The sequence below is a fragment of the Gigantopelta aegis genome, unplaced genomic scaffold (genome assembly GCF_016097555.1).
Source record: "Gigantopelta aegis isolate Gae_Host unplaced genomic scaffold, Gae_host_genome ctg5400_pilon_pilon:::debris, whole genome shotgun sequence".
NCBI classification, from domain to species: Eukaryota; Metazoa; Mollusca; class Gastropoda; order Neomphalida; family Peltospiridae; genus Gigantopelta; species Gigantopelta aegis.
Window position 1 is genome coordinate 31,755 of NW_024534387.1, and position 10,016 is coordinate 41,770.

Here is a 10,016-nt window from a genome sequence, read left to right on the forward strand (position 1 = left end):
ATAAAGGTTATTAGAGTGTGAGCATTATGGTTTACCCTCTGGGTTTACAGATAGCTTCAATCCTTATCAATAATAATTAAGACTTTAGCAAAATTTCCAAACACAGATTATTATTCTACTTCGTTTCCTTATATATCTATCATTTTGGGCCATTTTTAAAAATTCTAACCAATGATACAACAATGAGGCAATTGTTGTAGAGTTCAGAGGTCCTGTGCTTAAAATGAGGATAGGTGATTAATTGTGTGGTTTAAAAGAATTTAGCTTACTGTTCATGAGATTGTTTCTTTCTTGTGGGTCTCTATAAAATTAAGAAATGATAAAAATTAATATAATTAGTAGTGTTGTTCTAGTTAGTTTAAATGGCACTAGTTTTAGTTATTTAAACAGCTTATTTAATATGTGTAATCATAATTATTCTCATAAGTATCATTAATGAAATTCATAGCACTACACAGTTGCACCCCCACAAGAGGCTGAAGACAAATTGTAAGTACTGCCGAGAGAATTCTTTGAAATCAGTGGGTGTAGCTTCTGTATCAAAACTAGGTGGAGTTTAAGAAAAAATATTATTGTTTTTTGGGTAATACCATACATTTTGTTGTTGTTGGAGTGAGTTAAGTTTTGGTAAGAAAATATAACGGTCCTTCTTGGTGTAACTTCTATGATGATGTAACTTGTACTATGAATGATGACATCACTATGTGTCATAAGGTTTGGTTTAGGGTGTAGGTGATAGATTTAGATGATGTCATCATATATAATGACATCATTATCTGTCATTAATGATGATGTTCATCAGAGTGAAGTTACACCAAGAACCCCCAATATAACTCTATGATATGGGTTAATAGGTAGTATTGAATTGATGGATGATGGACAAATAGACAGATTGATGAATGGATGGATGATAGATGAAAGTATAAATAAACGACATAAATGGACAGATCAAGATATACAGATGTAGCTCGAACTAAGTTCCTCACAAAACCACACCCATTTAAATTACCTTCACTATCTGGTGGAGTAGAATAATAATCTAAAGTTTTAATTTTTCTGTCCTCCTTCTTCAGCTATGACACCATCACTATAAGTCTTGTTCCCATACTAATGCCCAGATGGGCATTCAGATGACCCACCCACTCCAGCACCTTCATATTGTATTTGGTACACCGGATTGAATAGTAGAATCATTATAAGTGATAACAGTTTAGTAGTGGTTAGGTAGCTTGTATCGTAAGTGTTTGTGGGTATCTATGGATGAATGAAATACAAAATGGATAAATAGAGATTAACAATGGATATATGAAGTGTGAAAATGAATAAATAAAACACAAGAGAATAACAAATAAATTAATGAACATTAGTACATGTACTTACAACAACTATCATCTAATTAAAGTTAATAACTACTAACTCACTAATCATTAACTAAATCAGACATACTATTTGTTGTAAGAATTGTCTAAAATAAGAGCGTACGTCTAACTTTTAATTCCAAAAGTGTACATGAAAATTATATAAAAAATGTCAACATAAATACAAACTGTTAAAATCAAATAGATATACAACTGATAGTAACCTCAAGTATATAAGTAGAGAAGAACATATGTAATTATGTACATGTACACGTATTGTTCCTATAGTGTTTTATTAACACAATACCTTCTTGTGTTTCCATATCAAGTTCTAATTGTACCATCTCTCCATCATGTTTCGACAATAACTTCTTTAAAGTGTACAGCAGAATAGCTACTTCCTATTAACAGTTAGAAGTTGTCCATTCTATTCTCCAACAGGAAAATCAATAGGATTAATGGATACCATTGGAGACTAACTCTACAGACTGTGATAATGAATATTCAATAACATATTGTTGTGACTATGAAATGTATGAGTGATGTAAAGTGTAAGCAAATTACATATTTTCATTGTTGTGATCTATGAATTTTAAATAGTCTACTCTGTATATGTACTTGACCATATCATTCAATATTTGTACAATACTTTATTGAGAAACACATGTAAATAACTTACATTGAAGACACTTAACAAGGTTACATTCTTGAAACTCGTACCAGACAATGGAGTCCACAAAAAACATAACTTTAACTGTATTACATGGTAAAAAAAATCATCGTTTCATTCATCCATTGATCAACCACAGTTACATATATGAAGTATCTTTTTGTCACTCCCTCTCAGTATTCTTGTTCTTGGCACAATCAATGATAAAGTAAGTTAGTGGAAGATTGAAACACAATTAAACTGTCTCAATAGATGATGATCTCAAGAGTCCATTCAAAGGAGGAGAGAGTCCAGTCAAAGAAGGTTTCCATTTGTGAACGTTCACAAGTTTGCTAGGCGGGAAATATCACGAAGCATGCACCTAGCAAGGAACATAAACGCGTGACCTCAACTATTTTGGTGGGAAATATTGCGTGACCTCACTATTTTGGCGGAAATATTGCGTGACCTCAACTATTTTGGCGGAAAAATATTACATTGCACTTGTAAAGAGACAGTAATAGATTTTTAATTAATTATTATTAGAAAAAGATTAATTAAATGGTATAGCTTTTAGCTAAAAAACATTAATGATAATATGATACAAACTAATAAAGTTATTTTATTTTCCCAAAACTGTTAACAAACAAAACTTTTAACAATTAAAAAGTTAACAATAAAAAATGATCTATAATTATTGGTATAATAATGTATAAAATTTCAGTGTCATTGTAGTTGAAAAAAAGTCAAACTAACTAAATTTTTTAAGTCTAGAATGTTTGATTTGAAGATTGCTTAACTTAAAATAACTAAAGATAAGATGATTGACTTTTGACAAATGTAGATAAAAATGTTTTTGAGAAATTTAATCTTAAATTAAAAACAAATCATAAAGAAAAATATTAAAAAATTACAGAAAAAAGAAAATAAAAAAATTAAAATAAGACAGTCTTAGTAGTTGAAGAGTCCCCAAGAGTCCTCAAGTAAGTCCCAAGAGTCCTTCTAGTCAGTCCACAAGAGTCTTCCAGTCAGTCCCTAAGAGTCTTCCAGTCAGTCCCTAAGAGTCTTCCAGTCAGTCCACAAGTAGAGAACATAGAGGAAGAACGAGAAAGTTATCTGGAACAACTGGATTACTAAAGAATGGATGGATGGAAAGGTAGCTCACCTTTTTCAACAGTGCTGCTCCTGCAGGGAAAGAAAAAGAGTAGTCAAAACTGAACTGATGAAAATGAATGGATAGAGAGTGAGAGAGAAAGAGGAAGTGAAAAAGGACTACCAACCTACACACACACACACAGCACACACACACGCACCCTAGAAGATCAGAGGTTCCCCCCGCCACCTGGCGGCCTTGGATATTAAAAAAAATTTTTTTTGGCCGCCAGGCGGCAGGGGGGAATATGATTTTTAGAGATTGTATGAGTGTGTGTATGGTGTAGATAGGCTAGATAGCCCAAAATAAAATTAAAAAAAAATAAAAGAAGAGGAAAGAAGGCTTGAAGGAAGACAGGAAAGAGTCCAATGAGCAGGAGAGCAACTCATCTTTTATATCAAGAGAACATCAGAGAAGACCAGTGAAAAACATCAGAGAAGAACAGTTAAGAACATCATCAGAGAACAGTCAAGAACATCAGAGAAGAACAGTCAAGAACAACAGGCCAATCACAGTAAGAACTTCCAGTTGAGTCCTGTAGAAATGAAGAATGAGAAGAAAAAACTTTACATAAAGAAAAATAAATAAAAAATAAATTAAAAAAAAAAACGAAAAAGAAAGTAAAGAAACAAAAAAGAATGACATAACTAAAAGAAAAAGATGATCCAACGATGAGGCGAGTCGATCCAACGAAGTGACGAGACGATCCAGCGATGAGGCGAGTCGATCCAACGAAGTGACGAGACGATCCAGCGACAAGACGAGTCGTAGAGAACATAGAAGTATGAAAAATGGTAGTAACTTTTATATCATCAAGAAGTCTGCATCACGCTTTCAATTTGACAATCAGTCAAGAAAACTCGTGAAGATTTGTCACCTCCACCACAACACACGTGACCATTTTTAATTGATTTTAATTGATTTAAATAACAATTAATTAAAGGTCTTCAACAGTACTTTAACTACAACTTGTTACTAGAAAGAAATATATTTGTAATACAATGTCTATATGTGATGTAGGATACAATATTTCTGTCAGAAAATCCCAAACTAGTCAGAATGGTCTCAAATCATTTTCTATTACAATATGAGTATATCAATATATATTATGAATTAGTGAAACTAGTGTATGTATGTAGGAGACAGCTATCATAGTATATCCGACTAGTTGTATGGACTCAGATCTGTCAGTGATGGCTTTAAAAAATTATGCATTTCCAATATACGAATCATTTCATACATTAATTTCAGTTCCATTAAATGTTATTAACACCAAAACTAAAACACACTCTCTCTTTCTTACCTGACCTACAGGACTCACAAATGGAAACAACACTCCTTAAGTCCTGCCTTGCCTTCCCCAAAATCTCCTTCTCCCTCAGAACTTGCCCTCCCTCCTATATCAGAGACGCCACTACCTCCTTCGACTCTGTTATATTCGAATCCCTCTCCGATCTGGTGGGTGGCCCTCTACCAGACTGGTCTTGGACCACAGCTCATCCAGGAACCTGGATTGGTCTTCACCTGATGCTATTCACTCCCTCTACATCAACACCATCTTTCCAAACCATCGATCAATCCTCCTTTGACTCCCTCTTCTCAAATACTCCTTTCTCTCGTCTGAAAGCTCTTGCTCTGTCCTCTGCTATTCCCCTTGCAGGAGATTGGCTTAATGTGATCCCTTCCCTCGCCTTAGGTCTCCATCTCCATGATCAAGAAATTCTTCGGTGCCTCCAGTACTGGCTCGGTGTAAAGATGTTCTCTGTTGATTACCCATGTCCCTTCTGTAAATCATCCTGTGACCCTTATGGTGACCATCAGATTGAATGTGGCAGCAATAAAACCATATAAACCGACATGACTCTTTCAAGGATGCCCTCTTCTCCTCGGCCCAGTCTGCAGCTCTTTGCCCAAGGAAGGGATCTCATCACTGATACCAGGCTCTAAAAGTCACCCCGCTGACATCTACCTGCCCTGTTGGACCCATTGTAAACCTGCCACCCTGGACGTGTCTGTCATCTCCCCTCTCCAGAAAATTACTCTGGAGAGCTCCTCCATATCCCAAGGCCATGCCCTCTATGTTGGGGAGGAACGTAAACATTCTGCTCACCGCGACAATTGCTGAGAGGTTGGGGTTTCCTTTGTCCCACTTTTGGTGGGAACTATAGGTGGTTGGAGTGAGAAGGCATCCCACACAATTACTTCAATTGCCGCCTCCAAGGTCAACACCTAGGTTACAACTCCGAAGACACCACACGTCACCTCTTCCAACGTCTATCGATCTCTCTATGTAAGGGTAATTCTGCTATGTGGCTCACTCATTCCCCCACCCCCTCTCCTTCTGTTGATCATCAAGTCCATCATACCTTGTATCAAATAGAGAATCAGTCAGACTAACTGAGTCATCAACTCATATGATGTTTCTACCTTCTATATTGTTAGCTATCATACTGACAGCCTACAAGATGATAAATACACTGGTATTTCCATGCTGTGTTTTGTGCATGATTTTCATTGAGTTGTTAAGAGAGTTAATTAACTGCCAGACCTTTTAAATTAACTAGAGTAGTTACAGGTGGGACAGTATTAACTCTTTTGTGTGAACAAGCAAAGAAATAAATCTGTAGTCACTTGTGATATACTTTGTCTTTTTATCTGATGTGAATTTGTCCAATCATTAGGATAATATTTAGTGCATTTTACCAACACAGTCTCTTATGAGGATTGAAGATTCAAGTACATACTATTAACAAAGGTCCTGTGGAGCTTGCACATATTGAAAGAATACTTTTATTAAAATAGTGTAATCATTATTCATAACAATATAGTACTATGAATAAAGATATAGATAGATCTGAATATATGTCATATAGTGACCTCATCATATTAGTGGTCAATTCAGAATAAATATATTATAACTCAAGTACTGAATATTATTGTTAAAAACTGTCGGAGACTGTCCTTGTGAACTACTATAACTATAATATGATATACTACATTTAATACTTTATACTGACCTAGTGGTAACTAAACTCATAGCACAGTCTATGAAGGTATTTTGAGGAATGTACATGGTCTGAGAACAAGAACTTTGTCTACTTTCTGTACATGCACATTGTACTGCCTGTAATAGTTTGTCTCACTGACAGAGAGAGATGATGAGGTAAAGAGAACTGACCACCACCCAACCTATAAAAAGAAGCAATAAATATGCTGTGTCATGAATTGATGGATTAATGATTACTAATGGTAGCCTATAGAATAAATGAATATATTTATAGTTATTTATAATTTATAATTGACAACACTAGGACACAATCAGTATGGTGGATGGACAGCATATGATGATAAGTAGTTGAATAGAGTGCCTAGAAGAGACTCACTTATAAATTTTGCTTGTCTTTAGAAATGAGAGTATGTCAGTGTAGTCCATTTGTGGTAAGTAATATTTCCAGGTAAATAAGGTAGGTAGATTTAAGTTTGTAGGTTATTTTAACTCTCTTTGAACTTCAACAGTCAGTGTCCCTAATACTAGAACATGTGATCCTGAAAAAGAAACCAAGAACCACTTCAATACTACAATACAAGATATCTATCTAGTCCATCTGTCTGTCTGTATGTTTGTCCAAGCCATTGTTCATAATGTCAATCCATCCGTTCATCCATCCATTCTTTCTCATCCATTTATTCACTACCAGATGGTGGTGAAGCAGAGAGTAATGTTGAGAGAGTATGCATCATAGAATGTGAGACAGACATATGATCTCCAACATGTACAAATTCAACAGTCTATGAAGATCATCAAGAAGAATTAGAGCTGAATCTGACCTGAGAGAGAGAAAGAGAGACAGACAGACAGATAGAAAGAGAGAGAGAGAGACAGAGAGAGAAAAAATGTATAGTAGCTCTCATTTTTTTATTTTTACCTAAATGCATCTCTAAAAGTTTGATGTAGCAGATCACTTTACCAATATCAGAGAGACCTATCAAACTGGATGCTGTTATTACCTGTAACGAAATACATGTATAAATTTATGACATTTGTTGTGGTCACATGGTAATAACACTTTAGTGTATTAAGCCCCCTCTATAATAAGTTATAGTCCCATGCTAATACTTTAGTGTATTATAACAACCTCTATATTGAGGACATCATTATACTAAGGACACTTTCCAGGTACTAAAGTGTTCACTACAGAGAAGTTGTACAGTGTACCTTTACAAATGAAAATGTCCTAAAACAGCAATATGAGCAGCTAAACTGGTTTTACCAGTTCCTAAAACAAGATAGTAAGATAACAATGTAAGAGAATATTACATGAAATACCTTTAGGTCCATATATCAATGCTGTTTGTAGTCTAGTGTTGTGTCCTGTCATGAGGTAAGTGGACAAGGTCTAACAGAGAGGAGGTGAGTGTTTCATGAGTGGGAGCCCAATGAGAAATATATTGGAGGTAGATATTGTGATATGATATGAGACTACGTAGAGAGAAAAGAGCACAGAGTTTAACAGTTAGTGTTATGGTGGGAGAGATGACATTGTTTTTATCTAACTTACTTCAGAGTGAGTATAAGCTGGAGATACTGCTTGTAATGCCTTCTGGAAGTCTTCAAGTGTAACTCTTAATGGCTGCTGTCCATCTTGAGAATACTGAAATAGAATGTGAATTTTAATATTACTGAATCCAAAAAAGATATAAATTTACTAAATTACTAACAATTGTCTACATTGATATAACATAGCCTGTTGAATTAAAAGGCTAAATGTTCTGATGATGCAAGCAAGTGAAATCATAATCTCATCATCATTTCCAGTTGTTTGATGTGGCAATATATTTTTATGTTCTTTCAAATTGCAGAGGACAAACCAATGCAGCCTGACAGTGACATTCCCATTCCACTAATTACTCAATGACTGACCTGTCTATCTATGGCATATGAAGCAGCTGCTCTGACTACACCAGCTATTTCAGCTCCACTAAATCGTGTTGTATTAGCAGCTAACTCCTTACAGTTTACTTCAGGAGCTATGATCGCTTTCTCTCATTGTACGAGTATGAATCTCAAAATATTTCCTCTCTAGTGAACAAAAAGTGTAATTAAGTTTTAGCTTGTATCTGATATTGATTTAATTTGTATATTGACAAAAAGAACACAAAAAATATTCCACTAACACAAACCATTACTATAAGGAATTATAGTATATGATAATATAGTCATTTCATCTTTAAAAATTTGGGAAGTAGAATGTATTTTCACACTATAATCATTAAAATTTTATTTGAAAGTGGAACATATTTTCTCTAAAGAATACTCTTTCTAGATTTTTCACTGACCTTCCTTTTTCATCAGGCAGACTTACGTCAATCTGTACTTCAAATCTATTAATATAATGTAATATATTTATGAATAGTATGTGCATGTAAGAGACTAACCTTCCTGGTCTTAACAGAGCACCATCCATGAGTTCTTTCCTGTTTGTCATACCAATTACTAGAACATTGTTTATTTCACTGGAAGGAGGGAAAGAGAGGGGGGGGAGGAGAGGGAGAGGGAGAGAGGGAGAGAGGAAAGAGAGAAGAAATATACAAATTAACTAATTATTTCTTAATTATTTTCTAATTTCCACTGTCATCAATAACAGTTATATTATCTCTTCCCTCTCATACCTTAATCCATCCATTAATGTCAATAACTGATTAACTAAACTATCATATGCAGCACCAGCAGCAGACTGATCACTCTTGCCTATAACAGCATAAAATCCATTATAATATAAAGGTTATTAAGTGTGAGCATTATGGGTTTACCTCTGGGTTTACAGATAGCTTCAATCTCATCATAATAATAACATATAATTCACTAGCATCACCATGTTGTTGGTAGGCATCATGAGCCTTCTTGAAAATAGGACCTACATAGATGAAAATTAATGGGATGGAACAAAAAGACAGACTGTGTACCTGAGATTTCTCTCACTCTCTCTAAATATTTACTAATAATTTCAGGACCATTAATAGCTTAACCTAATATGATAAATAGTCAAATAAATATAACAAGCACTCGCTACAATACCTTTTTGATCCCAGTATCTTAGCAACAGTTCTAGCCAATAAGTTTTTTCCAGCACCAGGTGACCAAATAGCATATACCCTAGAGTAATAAAATGAGTGGCAATTTACATGTATACATGTAGCACCTTGACATGAGTAATACCCAAATGAGCTAGAGTTTCAGGAGCTGCTCCTAAATAAGACAAATTGAACTACAGTAATTTTTATCTATATTTAATAGATGGTTTAAAACTACTTGACTTAGCACATGACAACATATAGCTACTGATGACTAACTAACCTCTTGATGCAAAGGCTCTTCGATACAATTCTTCATCTCTTTTCTTCAATCCTCCAACACCATAGTCAACAAACTGGTTCAACTTGTGCTTTAAAATTAATCCACTTCCCTAGAAGAAAACTCCTTGTGGTAACTTAGCAACTATATCTGATCCAGAACACTCTCCTGACTTAGCCTTTTGCTGTAAGGTAACCTCCAACCCCTCCCCCTTTCCAGGACTTAGCGTACCATTCACCATGAAGGGAGATATAAGAACAGGATTTGTACAAGTACTGCTAGTTCCAATTTTAATACAGTATTGTTCTTTATAGATTGAGAACAGTGGGTGTGGTCCTATTGTAAGTTATGTCTGGGGTTGTTTGAGGGATTATTTTTTATGATCACCACAGAGAAGGAGAACCCTATTCCAATGAGAGATAGTCTTTGTCCACCATTGTAGTGACAGTTGTTTGTTGTTTTAAGAGGATCTGAATTAACACAACCATAACTATATGTAAGACA

The 10,016-nt window shown here is 34.9% G+C and overlaps 1 pseudogene; it reads right to left on the reverse strand.

Annotated features, from left to right (window-relative positions):
- LOC121366355 overlaps positions 1–5,231 on the reverse strand; it is a 28,812-nt pseudogene extending 23,581 nt beyond the window's left edge.
- Positions 5,232–10,016: the final 4,785 nt, after the last annotated feature.